Source organism: Oncorhynchus gorbuscha, linkage group LG06 (genome assembly GCF_021184085.1).
Source record: "Oncorhynchus gorbuscha isolate QuinsamMale2020 ecotype Even-year linkage group LG06, OgorEven_v1.0, whole genome shotgun sequence".
Taxonomy (NCBI): domain Eukaryota; kingdom Metazoa; phylum Chordata; class Actinopteri; order Salmoniformes; family Salmonidae; genus Oncorhynchus; species Oncorhynchus gorbuscha.
Genome location: NC_060178.1, coordinates 63,493,804 through 63,513,165, shown reverse-complemented (window position 1 = coordinate 63,513,165; position 19,362 = coordinate 63,493,804).

The window sequence follows — 19,362 nt, the reverse complement described above, 5'->3', positions numbered from 1 at the left end:
TAAAAGGAAGGAAAACCCATGAGCTAATTATAATTCACACTGTATACAAAACAAATAAATCATTCCAAGATTGCCTGAAATTATGAATAAGCGACTAATGAGATAGACCTAAATAACAGTAGCCTACCTTATCCAATTGATCCCTGATTTATTAAATGAGGTAATTATTTTATGAAGACTAAAGTATTTGTTGTAACGTTGAAAAAATCAAGCTTGCAAACCTAGGAGCTCTCCAGACGGATGGCTAACCTCTCTTGGGTAGGTGGCAGTATTTTCACGTCCGGATGAAAAACGTGCCCAAAGTAAACTGCCTGTTACTCAGGCCCAGAAGATAGGATATGCATATAATTGGTAGATTCTGATAGAAAACACAAAAGTTTCTAAAACTGTTAAAATAATGTGAGTATAACAGAACTGATATGGCAGGTGAAACCTCGAGGACAAACCATTCAGGGATTTTTTTGTTGTTGTTGAGGTCATAGGATTTACCATTTGTTTTCTATGGGATACCCTTATTATTAGGAACCTGGTTGCAGTTCCTATGGCTTCCACTAGATGTCAACAGTCGTTAGAAAATGTTCAATGTTTTTCTTTTGAGAAATTAAGAAGTAGTGCTATTCATTGTAAGTGTTACTCCAGGTGGACTCTACTGTTTTGATGTGTGTGAACTGGAGCGTGCTTCACGTTGTTTTTATCCGGCATTGGAAAAAGTTTATTCCGTCTGAAATTTTATCGATTATTTACATTTTAGGGTACCTCAGGTTGAATTAGGAACGTTGTTTGATATGTTTGGACCAAGTTGACAGGTAATTTATTAGATACTTTGTAGGCTTGTTGGGCGAGTTGAGACCGGTGCATTTGTGAATCAAACGCGCCAAATAAATTGACATTTTTGGGACATAAAGAAGGACATTATTGAACAAAAGGACCATTTGTGATGTTTCTGGGACATTTGAGTGCCAACAGAAGAAGATCTTCAAAGGTATGAATTATATCGCTATTTCTGACTTTTGTGGTGCACCTGCCTGCTTGAAATATGATTTTCATGTGTTTGTATGCGGGGCGCTGTCCCCTAATCTCATGGTTTGCTTTCGCCGTAAAGCCTTTTAGAAATCTGACACAGCGGCTGGATTAACAAGAAGTTAAGTTTTATTTTGATGTATAACACATATTTTCAAGAATGTTATTTTAATTTGGTATTTTGGAATTTCGCGCTCTGCAATTTTACCGGATGTTGGCCAGGTGGGATGCTACCGTCCCACCTGCCCATAAGAAGTTTTAACCACGTGTTGACAACATGTGACTAATAGTGCAGTTCTATGTGGGGGTCTTAGTGCCTTAATCAAGGGCACAATGGCAGGAGATGGTAGGCATACATGGGAACAGACACAGCAGCTTTTCAGTGTCAATAATGCTTACTTTGTATTGTAGGCTATAAGAATAGTCATGAAAATGTGGTTAAAAGTCATGGAGAAGTCATGTAGAATGTGTATAAACCGCTAACAGTGAATATTCAGAGGTCCCTATAGCATAATGTCACCAAGTCAAGCACTGATGCCCATGCATAACAGTCCATAACCAGGCATAATCATTGACAGTATCTGTATTGTCCTCATGAGGCTATACATTTACAAAGAGCATCATATGAGCCAACAATTGTCATGCGCAAATAGCCTATTACTACAGATCTTAATTTGATCACACTGTTGCAGGACAACTTTCCTGCAATGCAGTTGCGATTTTAGCATGTAAATCTTGGTGGGGCAAACTCAACCAAGTTTTTCACATGCATGCAAGCAAAGCCACTCACAACATGCTATTCTTTTATTTGCCATATGTGGTCTGAAAAGGAAGGAAAATACAATCAATCACAAAGATCCACTTTTATAGACAATATACCGACACACAGACAGCGCATTGCGCAAACAAAATAAACCTTGCAATATCAACTGGAATTAGATGGGTCTATTGCTGAACCTTTTTGTTGGAAAAAAATATTTGAATGGGAAGAGACTATCACTGGCAAACATGGTTACAGACCGAACAACATTATATAGGATCCCCTCCTCATATAGGATCCCCTCCTCATGGAGCATGAGCTAATTATTTAGCATGTGCTAATTATAATACACAAAGTACACAAAACAATTAAATAATTCCAACATTGTCTTAAATTATGAATAAGATACTAATGAGAGACCTATCAATCAGTGGAGGCTGCTGAGGGGAGGATGGCCCATAATAATGTCTAGAATGGAGTGAATGGAATGGTATCAAACAATGTGTTTGCTACCAATCAATTAATTCCAGCCATTCTTTTTGAACCGTCCTCCTCTCAGCAGACTCCACTGCCGTTTAAGCAATAAATCAATTGAGATGTACAAACTATGGCATAAGGGAACGATGAGCTGATAAGAGGCAAGTTGTAATTTTGAAGAAGACATTAATGAGCGAGTAGTCAATATAACTATTTGTTCAGCACTTTTGAAATGTACAGTGACAGAATTCAGAACATGGGATGTTCTTACAGTATTCTCCCTGTACACCACGTTAGAACCGTAGGATAAATAATAGGGATATGAAGCTGTCATGTTTTGTCATAGATTGTCATGTCTTGTCTCTGTGCTTTCTCTTCTATTCGTTTCCCCCTGCTGGTCTTATTAGGTTCTTTCCCTCTCTCTATCTCTCTCTCTCTCTCTCTCTCTCTCTCTATCGTTCCGTTCCTGCTCCCAGCTGTTCCTCATTCTCCTAACTACCTCGTTTACTCTTTCACACCTGTCCCCTATTTTGCCCTCTGATTAGAGTCCCTATTTCTCCCTCTGTTTCCGCTTCTGTCCTTGTCGGATCCTTGTTTGCTGTACTGTGTTCTTGTTCCGTCCTGTCGTGTTTTTGCCTTCATCAGATGCTGCGTGTGAGCAGGTGTCTCTGTCAGCTACAGCCTGCGCCTACCCGAAGCGACCTGCAGTCTGTGGCCGCTTCTCCTGTCCTTCCCCTCTACAGACTAGAGGATTTCTGTTATGGATTCAGGATTTGTCGTTTTCTGTTTTGGACTTGAATAAACTCTGTTTCTGTTAAGTCGCTTTTGGGTCCTCACTTCACCCGCATAACAGAAGCAGACAATGAAAGCTCCTACAATATTCAATGATGATATTTCCCTAAAAACGGGCTATAGGCTACATGTGCACCACCAAGTCAGAACAGTAGTCTAAGAGGGAGATGGGACAAATTCTTAGAGTGAGACAAATGGGCTACTAACAGCGTACTACACAACATAAACTTAGTATTACTTTCTTAGCTACTATATACATATCTCCCTGGCATATTACATAATTTATGGCGCAGTATACAAGGCATATTTTTGGACTCAGCATTGTTGTGCTGTGCTCATTTGAATGTGGTGCTGCGGTCCGTCTTGTGGGCAAACTTTGTCATCTAACTTTGTCATCTCAGTCTGGCATTCTCTGTATTTATGGTGCTTTCAAGACAACTGGGAACTCACAAGTAAACAAGGTCGAATCATGATGTCAGTGATCTTCAGGTTAGCTTTCTAGAAAGAGGCCTGAGTTCCCGACTTGAAATTCTGAGTTGGATGACCGCTCAAACCATATTTCTCCAGTCCAAGTTTAAAAAAATCAGAGTTCCCAGTTGTCTTGAATGCAGCAGAAGTCATGCTGGATTGACAGCATGGCCAATGTATTCAATCTTTTCTGGCCCATGGTGTTGCATGTGAATGTTGATCCTTTTAAGCTTGGAAAAATGACCCTTTCAGAGATATATTTTAAATCCTTAAAGCCATACTTAGCCCACACACCCTCACCATTGAATAGCAGGCAGGGGAAGCAACATAGTGATTGCTTTGTGACGCTTGCAGTTAGCTATTGATTCCTTCCAAACCACTCATTGATGAATTTGTGTAATGTTTCAAAAATATGACCGCATAATGTTAAAGTGATGGTTCTATATTTCATGAGCTGAAATTAAAGATCCAAGATAAAAGATCCCAGAAATGTTCAATACGCACAAAAAGCTTATTTCTCTCAGATTTTGTGCACCAATTTGTTTACATCCATGTTAGTGAGCATTTCTCTTTGTCAAGATAATCCATCCACTTGACAAGTGTGACATATCAAGAAGCTGATTAAACAGCATGATCATTATACAGGTGCACCTTGTGCTGGGGAAAATAAAAGGCCATTCTAAAATGTGCAGTTTTGTCAGACAACCCAATGCCGAAGATGTCTCAAGTTTTGAGGGAGTGTGCAATTGGCATGCTGACTGCAGGAATGTCCATCAGAGCTGTTTTAGAGAATTTGGCAGTACATTCAACCGGCCTCACAACCACAGACCACGTGTATGGCGTCGTGCTCGCGAGCAGTTTGCTGGTGTCAACGTTGTGAGTAGAGTGCCCCACGGTGGTGGTGGGGTTATGGTATGGGCAGGCATAAGCTATAGACAACAAACACAAATGTATTTGGTCTATGGCAATTTTAATACTGAGGCCCATTGTTTCAGCATGATAATGCATGGCCCCATGTCACAAGGATCTGTACACAATTCCTGGAAGTTTAAAATATCCAAGTTCTTCCATGGCCTGCATACTCACCAGACATGTCACCCATTGAGCATGTTTAGGATGCTCTGGATCAGCGTGTACAACGGCGTGTTCCAGTTCCCGCCAATATCCAGCAACTTCGCACTGCCATAGAAGAGGAGTGGTGCAACATTCCACAGTCCACAATCAACAGCCTGATCAACTAACTCTATGCAAAGAATATGTGTGGCGCTGCATGAGGCAAATGGTGGTCACACCAGACTGGTTTTCTGATCCACGCCCCTACCTTTTTTTAAGGTATCTGTGACCAACAGATGCGTATTTGTATTCCCAGTCATGTGAAATCCTAGATTAGGGCCTATTGAATGTATTTAAATTGACTTATTTCTACATATGAACTGTATCTCAGTAAAATCTTTGAAATTGTTGTATGTTGCATTTATATTTTTGTTCAGTATGTAATTTCTCTTCATATGACAAGGATGGAAAAGGAATTACCAGTAGATTGTCAACATAATTCATGATGAGTCCTTGTCAAGCTTGCTAGCTCCAATTGTGAAAGTATGATGTTAACATGACCCTTCCAGTTAAAGCTACTGTAGATATAAAGTTATTTGATGTAATTTTATCTGAGGCCAATTACTTTTACTCTTCTTGGATAGACACATCTAATGTGTCAGGATTTGGCTAGGGTTGTTCCGGTTTTTGGTCACTAGATGCCCCCATTGTGCCTTTTGACCTTTTGTTTTCCCTTGATCCCCATTATTATTTGCACCTGTGCCTCGTTTCCCCTGATTGTATTTAAACCCTTTGTTTTCCTCTGTTCTTTGCTCTGTGTTGTATGTTAGCACCCAGCCCTAGTACTCTGAGAACTCTTGTTGATCCCGGTGGACTCTCTTGTGGAGTTCTGTTTTTTGTTCTTGTTTGTTTGTTTTTTGAGTATCTTTTGAGGCTTTTTGTGCTTTACCTTCCACCTTGTGGATTTACCTTTTTTGTCTTGGAGGATTACCTTTGTTCTTGTAGGATTCCTTTTGAGGTTGTGGAGTTACATGTTTTCCTGAAGAACTTCACTTTTTACTTCATTAAATACACCGTCTCAAGTATTGCTGTGTCTGCCTTATCTTCTGGGTTCTGCCGACTATTTGTGGCTCAGTTGGTTAAGAGACTGTTTCTCACTGGTTTCGTAACCGGGTCCTGACATAATGTAAATATATGGCAGCACCCAAGGGGGCATGAACTGGCTAGCTCACCTGGTGATTCGGCGGTGACGTGATCTCTCCACTTAGCCAATCACGGCGCATCTAGAGAAGATTACCAATGCCTACGCTATGTATTATAGCTGGCTGCCCCTCCACCACAGAAAGCGCTGAGCTAGGCTGAAACACCTTCATTTTGGAGCTGCCTTACTCAAGAAAGAGACTGTTTTTGTGTATTTCAACTCAATGTTTTTGATTATTTTTTTACATTGTTTGCAAACTGATATGTGACACAATAATTAAAAAATAACTTGCAAAACAGGCACTAAAAAAAATAGACGGGTTGCAACTGCTGCAATGCAGGACTGTTTAAAATGCTGCTTGAAAAAGGCTTCTGAAGTTTGTAATTTGTACTTTTCAATTTTGTACTTGATTTCCCCATATGAAAAATTAATCAACTCCTACAAAAATGTCCATTAATTATCCACACAATAATTCACATTTCCTATTTCCTAGTAGCAAATTAAAATCCTACACCTGCACACCAGTATTGTAGTATAGGCCAAAAGTGTTGTCTTAATTGGGAATATTTTGTGTTCTGCATGTCTTTTGAAATGTAACTTATGTTTGTGCATTAGATTACTTACCCACGGTTGTGAATACAGTACAGCAGAAGAACATGGATGCATCATATGTCCATCGCTCTGGACGTTGAAGCCATATGGACTTGAACCCCCTGTTGATTTCTTTCTCTAGTTCTTTTACCAAATCTTGTTCTTGAGTAGAATTGCTGGACGAATTAACTGCAAGTAAAATGCTATTATTTGAATAAAAGTAGCCTACACTTAAAAAGCAAAACACATTTACACCACATTTTCACCCCATCTATAAAGACTTTACAACTCACACGTACTACAAAAACAAAATGTATACTGGTGTTATCAACATAGATTTAGATTTCTGGTATTTCACTTTACCTGGATAATTCTGAATTGTGCGCACCAGTTCACCCAAAAACTCACGATATTCCCGTTCTGTTATGTACACACGTCCTCCCTCTATGTACCAGAATAGCACCGCTCCCAAGGCTGCATATCCGACGAGTGAAAGTATGAGAAAAACGTGAGGAAACAGCTTCCATAGATTCCACTTTATTGACTTCTCTATCGAACTTCGTGCCTTTCCCTCTGCCACCGACATCTTCCAGTCTCTGTAGAGCTATTGTATCGCAATTCCCAATTATCTCTCCACGGTAAGGCTGTCTAGATGGTCTGACTGCAAGAAGCGCAGGACCTGGCCACCCCTCTGCATTAAGCAAATCTTTACTCAAAGTCCCCCATGAGACAAGTGCTATTGACTCCAACGAATTATCCCTCCATTTGTAGTCTAACCATCCACAGACACGGCAGAAAGATGTCTCTTGGAAGGCATCCAACAATTAAGATGCATCTTAATGCATCTTCATCTCAGGATGAAACTCCACAAAAGAGGACATTATTTGTTTGGTACTTGATTTCACATTAAAGCCTCCTAAACTGGATAATGCAATTGCCATTTTAATCAGTTAACACAATTTGATCTTGTCCCCTTGTCTTTTTGTACATATTTATTGTACAAAGTGTAACGATCGTTGTTGGTGGAAGAAGGTGATGACCAATGCGCAGCGTGGTAAGTGTCCATATTGATAATTTATTATCATGAGGAGAATGAAACGCAACAGTCCTGTCTGGTGTAGACACAAAACAGAAAACAATCACCCACCACTCAAGGGTGAAAACAGGATACCGTAGTATGATTCTCAATCAGGGACAACGATTACAGCTGCCTCTGATTGAGAACCATACCAGGCCAAACACAGAAATACCAAATCATAGAAAAACGAACAGACAACCCACACCCTGACCATACTAAAACAAAGACGAAACAAAATAACTAAGGTCAGAACGTGACACAAAGAGCCTGCTGTGAGGCAAGAAAGATGCAACTCTTTAAATGTTAGAATTTTGCTTTAAATGTATTTCTTGTTTAATCCAACGAATCACGTTAAAAGGAGCACAATGTCAGACGGTCCATTTAAAGTCTTTTCAGACTGTTGCCATGATCCAAATAGGTGAAAGTCTGACAGTGGCAATTGTTAAGGGAGAGTCAACTCAGGGAGGATGTTTTAGGCTCTCAAGCTAAGTTTTGCATCATGTGAGCGTGGTTCACCGAAACACGTGATGAAACTAACCTACCAGGTTGTCCAATTTTGTGAGAGTGGCAATAAAGTACCTTCTGTGCCAGGTGCATCAAAGCTGGGACGGAGAGATTGAAAAACAGCTTCTATATCAAGGCCATCAGGCTGCTAAACAGCAATCACTAACTCAGAAAGACTGCTGCCCACATTGAGACCCAAGCACTGGACACTTTAATAAATGGATCACTAGTCACTTTAAACAATGCCACTTTAATAATGTTTTCATATCTTACATTACTCATATCACATGTATATACTGTACTCTATACTACTGCACCTTGCCTATGCCGCTCGGCCATCGCTCATCCATATACTTATATGTGCATATTCTCATTCACCCCTTTAGATTTTTGTGTATTAGGTAGTTGTTGGGAATTGTTATATTATTTGTTAGATATTACTGCACTGTTGAACTAGAAGCACAAGCATTTCACTACACTCACATTAACATCTGCTAACCATGTATCAAGTTCCCCAGGTTCTGTGTTGTTTTGGGTTTGTTTGTGTATATGTGTGTATTTCAGGAAATGGTTTCCTGGATTCGAAGCAGCTGATTGGTCTGCCCCATGACGATTGGAGGTCTGATCCCGCCCTCTTGTCTGGGGATACAGCTGTCTAAAATTACAGACTCCTGCAGCTTGAAATGCCAGTGTTCCTTTGTTAGAAAATGAGCTTCTTGGATGTCCTGTGTTGGTTGTTGCTCAGAGACAGGTTTTGTAAAGTATTTTGTAGCTGCTACTTCTGAGGTATGTGTGTGCGCCAATAGGACTGTGTTTTTGATTATTGAAGTTGTTCACTTTAAGTTTATTATTCTGTTTCATGTGTTTCCAGGGGTGGAAGGGGAAGGCACCTTGGGAGTGTTTAGGCAAGAGTCCTGCGGGCATACATATACAGTGGGGCAAAAAAAGTATTTAGTCAGCCACCAATTGTGCAAGTTCTCCCACTTAAAAAGATGAGAGAGGCCTGCAATTTTCCACCATAATTTGCAAATTAATTCATTAAAAATCCTACAATGTGATTTTCTGGATTTATTTTCTCATTTTGTCTGTCATAGTTGAAGTGTACCTATGATGAACATTACAGGCCTCTCTCATCTTTTTAAGTGGGAGAACTTGCACAATTGGTGGCTGACTAAATACTTTTCTGCCCCACTGTACCTGTAATATGTACTCTGTCTATGCACACTAGGTAAGACCTGGGCAGACCACCCCCTGTAGTTTGGTTAGTGTGCCAGGTGGTGTTAGGTGGGTAGGCAGGTAAGGTAGGAGAGAGGACTCTAAACTTTAACTTGATTTGCTTTCGTTCCGTCCAGACCCTTTTCCCCACATTACCGTGTTAAGGGAATAAATTCCCAGTAAACGGTAATATTCTCTGCCTCTGTCATCCTTACCTGCACCTACAATCACATACCTCTTTCACACCACGGGGAGTTGAGTGTAGCAGGGTGTTGCATTCCCTCCTCCAAGAGGCGTAGGTAACACATGCGTATGTGAACAATAACACTTGTTTTGATCAGCAACTGGTCTGCAGCCTCCCTTTTGTAGGCCCGCAGACCAATTTAAACAAAGCCTTTTTTAATATCAGTTGGTCTCAACTTACTGTTGAGTTAGAATAATAGAATACACAAGGTGCAATTTTGAAATGTGGTTGTGCATCAGTTGTCACTCAATTTGCCCATGTCAGCAATTTATTTTTAGATTGGTAAGTTAGTCTAGCGGCCAGCTATCTAAACTTGTAGTAAGCATGGTCGAATTACCGACCGGGGTGGGGCCCACTAATCATCAGTTGTATTAAAAACTGCAAATATTTTCCTCCACCCTATGGCAAAATGTGTAGAATTGCAGGATATTAGCTGTAAAATAGCACATTCTTTCTGCCCTACGGCAAAATTAGTAGAACTGCATGAAATTAGTTATAAACTTTTAATATGTTCTCTAAGCCCCGTTCTGAGTTTCTGAGTTTTTCTGAGTTTTTTTGTTTGTTGCTTGTCCTAATTATGAGGGCCTTTGTTGCTGCCCTATGCGCCAGCCAGCGCATAGGGCAGTGAGTATGGTTACGAGCCAACAAGGGGTTCATTCTCAGACTACTTTTTCTCTTCTTTACCCCAACTGGCTTTAATTATGGGCAGGTGGGACGGTAGCGTCCCACCTCGCCAACATCTGATATTGCAGAACTCAAAATTCAAATTATAGAAATATTTAATGTTCATGAAACAAGTAATATACATAAAAATAAATCTTGACTTCTTGTTAATCCGGCCGCTGTGTCAGATTTCAAAAAGGCTTTACGGCGAAAGCACACCATGCGATTATCTGAGGACAGTGCCCCGCATATAAAAACATGAAACATTTTTCAACCAGGCAGGTGCAACACAAAAGTCAGAAATAGCGATATAAGGAATGCCTTACCTTTGAAGCTCCTTTTCTGTTGGCACTCCAAAAGGTCCCAATTACATCAAAAATGGTCATTTTGTTTGATAAAGTCCATTATATCCATAACTCAGTTTAGCTGGTGCGCTTCATTCAATAATCGACCGGTTTCCCTCCTTCAAAATGAATCCCAAACGTTACCAATAAACTTATCCAAACAAGTCAAACAACGTTTATAATCAAACCTCAGGTACGCTAATATGTAAATAAACTATCAAATTTAAGACGGAGAATAGTATGTTCATTACTGGAGATAAATAAAAAAGAACACGCATGGAAACACAACGGCCAAAATGGGAGCCACTTAGAAAAACTACAACTTCCAGCTCATTCTTCCAAAAACCAGCCTGAAACTCTTTCTGAAGACTGACATCTAGTGGAAGCCCTAGGAACTGCAATCTGGGAGGACTTCACCTCATGAAAAACATGAAAAACAGTGGAAGGCTGAATTATTATAATTATTTTTTAGAAGGTTGTCCTCAGGGTTTCGCCTGCCATATCAGTTCTGTTATACTCAGACCTCATTTTAACAGTTTTAGAAACTTTAGAGTTTTCTATCCCAATCTACCAATTATATGCATATCCTAGCTTTTGGGCCTGAGTAATAGGCAGTTTTATCCAGATGTTAAAATACTGCCCCCTACCCAAGAGAGGTTAAATCAGACCATTGTAAGATCTCTGTGCCTGACCACATAGGCGAGTACCAAACCATTAGAAATTAGACCCCGTGGCACCACTTTTGCAAAGTTTCCTACAATACATGTACTGTGGATATATAAAAATTCAGATGAGGATGGGACTTCACTATCTGTATGGTTATAACATCCATTTGAGCAATCAACATTTGAACATCATACAATGTTTAAATTAATAATGGTCAATTGATAGGGTCACATATAGACAGTACTGTGACACTATCACACTATGTCTACAATCACAACTGGTAAATCTGGTGAATAATTAAGTGATAATGCCAGAAAAGCCAATGTTTGGAGGATATATTGGCTCGGGTTTTATATCTTCCAAACACCGACTTCTTGAACATTATCAAATGTATTTATTAAGCCCTCCTTACATCAGCTGATATCTCAAAGTGCTGTACAGAAACCCAGCCTAAAACCTCAAACAGCAAGCAATGCAGGTGTAGAAGCACGGTGGCTTGGAAAAACTCCTTAGAAAGGCCAGTACCTAGGAAGAAACCTAGAGAGGGGTGACCAGTCCTCTTCTGGCTGTGCCAGGTGGAGATTATAACAGAACATGGCCAAGATGTTCAAATGTTCAAAGATGACCAGCAGGGTCAAATAATAATAATCACAGTGGTTGTCGGGTGCAACAGGTCAGCACCTCAGTTGGCTTTTCATAGCTGATCATTCAGAGTATCTCTACCGCTCCTGCTGTCTCTCTAGAGTTGAAAACAGCAGGTCTGGGACAAGGTAGCACATACGGTGAACAGGTCAGGGTTCCATAGCCGCAGGCAGATCAGTTGAAATTGGAGCAGCAGCACGGTCAGTTGGACAGGGGACAGTAAGGAGTTATCAGGCCAGGTAGTCCTGAGGCATGGTCCTAGGGCTCAGGTCCTCCGAGAGAGATAAAGAAAGAGAGAACTAGAGAGAGCATACTTAAATTCACACAGGACACCGGATAAGACAGGAGAAATACTCCAGATATAACAGACTGACCCTAGCCCCCCCCACACAAACTACTGAAGCATAAATACTGGAGGCTGAGACAGGAGGGGTCCGGAGACACTGTGGCCCCATCCGATGACAGGGCCAAACAGGCAGGATTTAACCCCACCCATTTTGCCAAATCACAGCCCCATACCACTAGAGGGATATCTTCAACCACCAACCATCCTGAGACAAGGCAGAGTATAGCCCACAAAGATCTCCGCCACGGCACAACCCAAGGGGGGCGCCAACCCTGACAGGAAGATCACGTCAGTGACTCAACCCACTCAAGTGACGCACTCCTCATGGGACGGCATGGAAGAGTACCAGTAAGTCAGTGACTTTAGCCCCTGTAATAGGGTTAGAGGCAGAGAATCCCAGTGGAGAGAGGGGAACCGGCCAGGCAGAGACGGCAAGGGCGGTTCGTTGCTCCAGTGCCTTTCCGTTCACCTTCACACTCCTGGGCCAGACTCTCTTAGTGCTTTTTCCGGGTAGCCGGAAAGCAGAGCATTGCAGTAATCTAACCTAGAAGTGACAAAAGCATGGATACGTTTTTCGGCATCATTTTTGGACAAAGTTTCAGATTTCTGCAATGTTACATAGATGGAAAAACCTGCCCTTGAAACAGTCTTGATATGTTCGTCAACAGAGAGATCAGGGTCCAGAGTAATGCCGAGGTCCTTCACAGTTTTATTTGAGACGACTGTATAACCATCAAGATTAATTGTGATATTCAACAGAAGATCTCTTTGTTTCTTGGGGACCTAGAACAAGCATTTCTGTTTTGTCTAAGTTTAACAGAAGAACATCCACTTCCTTATGTCTGAAACACAGGCTTCCAGCGAAGCAATTTTGGGGCTTCACCAGGTTTCATCGAAATGTACAGCTGTGTGTCATCCCCATAGCAGTGAAAGTTAACATTATGTTTCCGAATGACATCACCAAGAGGTGAAAGATATAGTGAAAACAATATTGGTCCTGAGGCGGAACCTTGAGGAACACCAAAATTTACATTTGCTTTGTCAGAGGACAAACCATTCACAGAGACATCTTTCCGACAGATAACATCTAAACATCTAAACCAGGGCAGAACTTGTCCGTGTTGACCAATTTGGGTTTCCAATCTTTCCAAAAGAATATGGTAATCAATGGTATCAAAAGCAGCATTAAGGTCTAGGAGCACGAGGACAAATGCAGAGCCTCGGTCTGACGCCATTAAAAGGTTAATTACCACCTTTACAAGTGCAGTGTCAGTGCTGTGATTGGGTCTAAAACCAGACTGAAGCGTTTCGTATACATTGTTTGTCTTCAGGAAGGCAGTGAGTTGCTGCACAACAGCTTTTTCTAAAAATGTTGAGAGGAATGGGAGATTCAATATAGGCCGATAGTTTAAAAATATTTTCTGGGTCAAGGTTTGGCTTTTTCATTAGAGGCTTTATTACTGCCACTTTTAGTGAGTTTGATACACATCTGGTGGATAGAGAGCCGTTTATTATGTTCAACATAGGAGGGCCAAGCACAGGAAGCAGCTCTTTTAGTAGTTTAGTTGGAATAGGGTCCAGTATGTAGCTTGAAGGTTTAGACGCCATGATTATTTTCATCATTGTGTCAAGAGATATAGTAATATAACACTTGTGTCTCCCTTGATCCTAGGTCCTCGCAGAGTTGTGCAGACTCAGGACAACTGAGCATTGGAGGAATATGCAGATTTAAAGAGGAGTCCGTGATTTGCTTTCTAAATGATCATGATCTTTTCCTCAAAGAAGTTAATGAATTTATCAATGCTGAAGTGAAAGCCATCCTCTCTTGGGGAATGCTGCTTTTTAGTTAGCTTTGCGACAGTATCAAGATTACATTTTTGATTGTTCTTATTTTCCTCACTTAAGTTGGAAAAATAGGATGATTGATTATCACTTTTATACGGTTTACTAACATTTTAAAATTATGATTGACATATTTTCATAAATGTTGTTTCTCATTAGTCATTCTTATTAATGTATTATTATTACCTTGTTAGTCTCATTTCAAACGTCATAAAATTCTTTGTTATCTGCATGAACCCTGGCATAAATTATGAATCAGCAATATACAAATTGGCTTAATTATTTATTTACTAACTAAATAATCACAGAAATACATAATAAACAAACAGTAGATATTGGCTACTAAAATTGATAGAAAAGTCCCTAGTGGGCTAAGCTGATATGACAGCTTGGTAGACAAAAGGAAAGTGGTGGGACTGAGAAAGAGAGTGAAAGACAAAATGGAGTCATTACATACAGTCTATAATTATATTAATTGAAATGCTAATCCTCTACACATGAACAGCTGTTCATTCGAGAATGATTGCAATGTATATATATTTACGCCCGTATGTCATTTTTGTCTTCTCTTTTGGAATACTCGATCGTCCTGTAGGGTTCATCAGAGTCTCTGGTTAACTTTCATTGAAGTCACAAAGTCTTTAGTGATTGTAAATGGTTAGAATGGACACTTTAGAGTACCATTCAAAAATGTTCCTATAGAATAGATGCTTCGGCGGTCGTCAGTATTGTCATTCTAGATTTATATAATTTCTATCTGCAGACTAGTAATTATACGTCTAAGATTTACTCTTATTCTGTAGGGATCAATAGTCTCAGCCGTGTAGTCAATGCTCCACGTGATATAGTCTTGTCTTTTGGTAGAGTTGTAGTTTACTGACTTGGTTAACTTTATATGAAAACCTTCTAAATTAGAAAATATGGGTTAACATCACATTACATATTTTCACAAATAGTCTCATGTTTAATCACAAACGTTTCACAATATTTAGATGTAAACCTGACAGCTGGGAAATGTACACTTTAAGAGATACCGTTATGTGTGTTTCCTGTCCTTCATGAGATCACCAAATGAAAAGTGTGTTTAACACATAATGGTATCTCTTAAAGTGTCCATGGACAATTCCAACATTCTCAAAAGTAGAAATATTGTTTAATTCTCCCATTTTGGGTATTTAGGAGTTTGGCCAAGTCTTTCTTTGTTCTCTCTAGGCTCTCTACCTCCATACTGCATGAAGTTTCTACCTGGTATTTATGACCTGAGGTACTAAACCTGGTTTAGGAGAGAGAGGGAGGGGGAGGGAAGCAGCCAGAAAGGGCCACGTCATGACAACTGGCTGAGAAACGCTGCCTGCTTCTCTCTCTCTCGTCCACTACACGTTCATTACTGGGGGACAATTTGAATTTGAGATCGAATTTGAATATTGAGATTGTTTCAATATTCAAATTCAATGTTGCAAATGTCGTTGAGACAGACAGTAAGTTTTATACAAATCTCTGCTGTTGAAAACTAAATGTTAGTCCCCCAAAAAATGTGAGATAATGTCTAGATGCTTTTTCAAATCAAATCAAATGTTACTGGTCACATACACATGGTAAATAAGATGTTAATACATGTAGCGAAATGCTTGTGCTTCTAGTTCCGACAGTGCAGTAATATCTAACAAGTAACCAAACAAATTCACAATGACTACCTTATACACACATATGTAAAGGGATGAATACGAGTATGTACATATAAATATATGGATGAGGGATGGCTGTGCGGCATATGCAAGATGCAGTAGATGGTATAGAATACAGTGTAAATGTATGAGATGAGTAATGTATGATATGTAGACATTATTAAAGTGACATTTATTTAAAGTGGCTAGTGATACCTTTTATTAAATCCATTTATTAGATATATTAATGTGGTCAGAGATTTGAGGCTGTATGTTGACAGCAGCCATTCTGTTAGCGATGGGTGTTTGACAGTCTGATGGCCTTGAGATAGAAGCTGTTTCTCAGTCTCTCGGTCCCAGCTAGTGTGGATCAAGTTTATAACTTCCCTGCTTGGGCTGATGAGACAGTAGATTGCGCAGTCAAATGGAACGGAGTAAATAGGCATTTTATTGTCATAGATTTAGCCGGTGGTAACTTGTGGAATAGACACCGTCTGGAATGCGCTTTTAACCAATCAGTATTCAGGGTTAGACCCACCCGTTGAATAATTGATCTCAATCAACATAAGTGTTTAATTTTTACTCAATATTGAATTACTTCATTATATTGTGTATTGTTTCATTGCTTTTCATATTCTTAACACCAATAGCTTGTCCCTCAACCATTCTCAGTCTGTTCAATAAAACCCTATACTGTATGTTTTGTACATACTATCTGAACACAGCACACTATGTGAGTAGCAAACGTGGAGAAAGATACAAGTCAGTGCACTGAACAACACATTGTGTTAACACTTGATGTCTGGTCAATATTAACTTTAAGTATTTAGCTGAAATTAAGGCTTGTATAAATAGAGACCAGTGAGTCTCAGAATCACAAGGCTCTGATAGGTGACTTAACTACCAAGTCAGGTGGCATTTGGGTTGCTCACATGCTTGTCGGGAGTAGACATACTCTCAGACACATCTTTAGTGAAGTAACTCAGCTGTTGTTTGAATTAAGGTGACATGCTTCATGATGTTGGAGAATTGTTATAGCCTCAGCTTCTAGCATGCTAGGCCCACCGTATTTTAAACTCTGTATTTATGCTCAGGTTGTTATCATCCACGGGTAGAACATTTCAGGAATGAGGCGGATAGTTTAATTCTCTGAATATTTAATATAACAATGGGGCAGGCAGAGGTTCGTAAACCAGGTCAGAGTCAAGCAGGTACAGGACGGCAGGCTCAGTGTCAGGACAGGCAGAAAGGTCATAACTGGGAAGACTAGAAAATAAAAACTTAAGAACAGGAGAAACGAGAAACATGCTGGTAAGACCTGACAAAACAAGACGAATTGGCAACAGACAAACAGAAAACGCTGGTATAAATACACAGGGGATAATGGGGGAAAATGAGACACACCTGGTGGGGGAAGGAGACAAGCACAAGACAGCTGAAACAGATCAGCGTGTGACATAACATGGTTACACCTAAGGTGGTGGTGTCTCCATATGAAACATACTGTATGGTTTATAATGGTCAAATATAAAAAAATACAGTTTAGATAAAACAACACACAGTGTCTATAGCGTACGGAACATAGACTAGGAGCTTGGAAACAAGAACCCGAAGTTACAACAAAATGCATTCTCCTTTTAAACCATCAGAAGCAGGGCTTAAAACTTCTTAGGGCTGCAATCCTGTTAACAGGATTGATATGACAACAGCCAGTGAAAGTGCAGAGCGCCAAATTCAAACAATAGAAATCTCATAATTAAAAATCCTCAAACATACATGTGTCTTATACCATTTTAAAGGTAACCTTGTTGTTAATCACACCACAGTGTCTGATTTCAAATAGGCTTTACAGTGAAAACACCACAAACGATTTTGTTAGGTCAGAGCCAAGTCACAGAAAAATTCTGCCATTTTTCCAGCCAAAGAGAAGAGTCACAAAAAGCACAAATAAAGATAAAATTAATCACTAACCTTTTGATGATCTACATCAGATAACACTCATAGGACTTCATGTTACACAATACATATATGTTTTGTTCGATAAAGTGCATATTTATGTAAAGAAATCTCTGAATACATTGGCGCGTTACACTCATTAGTTCCAAAAACATCCAGTGATATTGCAGAGCCACATAATTTTACAAAAATTATCATTATAAATGTCAAAATATTATTGTTAGACATGGAAATATAGATACACTTCTCCTTAATGCAACCGCTGTGTCAGATTTCAAAACAACTTTACGGAAAAAGCAAACCATGCAATAATCTGAGTTCAGATTTCAGACAACAAAGCAGCCAAAAAGATATCCGCCATATTGGGTAGTCAACAGAAGTCAGAAATAGCATTATAAATATTCACTTACCTTTGATGATCTTCATCAGAATGCACTCCCAGGAATCCCAGTTCCACATTAAATGTTTGATTTAGTTTGATAATGTCCATCATTTATGTCCAAAGAGCTACTTTTGTTAGCACGTTTGGTAAACAAATCCAAAGTCATGAAGCGCGTTCCCTAGTTGCAGACGAAATGTCAAATTGTTTCGTTACTGTCCATGGAAACAATCAATCTTTAGGATGTTTTTAACATAAAACGTCAATAATGTTCCAACCGGAGAATTCCTATGTCTGTAGAAAAGCAATGGAACGAGAGCTAACTCTCTCGTGACCGCGCCTCAGAGCCTGTGGCACTCTGCCAGACACCTGGCTCAAAGAGCCCTTATGAACCCCCACTTCACAGCAGAATCCGCAAACAAGTTTCTAAAGACGGTTGACATCTAGTGGAAGCCTTAGGAAGTGCAACATTGAAAATCGACCAACCTTCAGATTTCCCACTTCCTGTTTGGATTTCTTCTCAGGTTTTTGCCTGCAAAATGAGTTCTGTTATACTCAAAGATATCATTCGAACAGTTTTAGAAACTTCAGAGTGTTTCCTATCCAATACTACCAATAATATGCATATATTAGCAACTGGGACTGAGGAGCAGGCTGTTTACCCAGGGCACCTCTGGGCATCTTTCATCCAAGCTACTCAATACTGTCCCTGCAGCCATAAGATGTTAAGACCCCCCCGTTAATTAGCATCACTTTTCTGGCTAAAAAATCCAATTAAATATTAGACTATTCCAATCAGATCACACAACTTAATTTCAATATTATGAACGAACACCAGGAATGCGCTCATCTGTGTCATAACTCTCCTGTGACGATCTGAAGGACCAGGTTACAGTGGGTCCGCTCTACAGCGTGCTCTCTCTCATAGGGGGGAGAGCGGGAAGTCGGCTGTTTAATGGTCGGTTATAAAATACGCTGCCCATATGCTCTGTAGTGTTTGAGATTGGAATGTAAACTGGAAAACAGAGAGGCCCTTGGACAAAAATAATTAAACAATATTTCTATTGTTGAGAATGTGGGAGTGGTTCGTAGACACTTAAGGGAGAGTCATGACGAGTTTGTTTCATTTGATGATCTAATGAAGGACAGGAAACCCACATAACTGTATCTTTGTTTGTGTACACTTTTCAGTTATCAGATTTACATCTAGATGTTGGATAAAATATGATAACTTATGAAACTATTTGTGAAAAGATCAAATGTGATGTTAACCTCCTATATTAGAGTAGGGATTTTCATATGAAGTTTAACTAGTCAGTGGCCACTCCCTCGTGAGCCCAGACATCACATTAGGCATCATAGAACTGCCCCTTCATTCACAGAGTATAAAACCTACTTCCTACAAAATGCACATTAAGCCAGAGAACACTGGGACGGAGTCCCCGTGTTGGAATGGC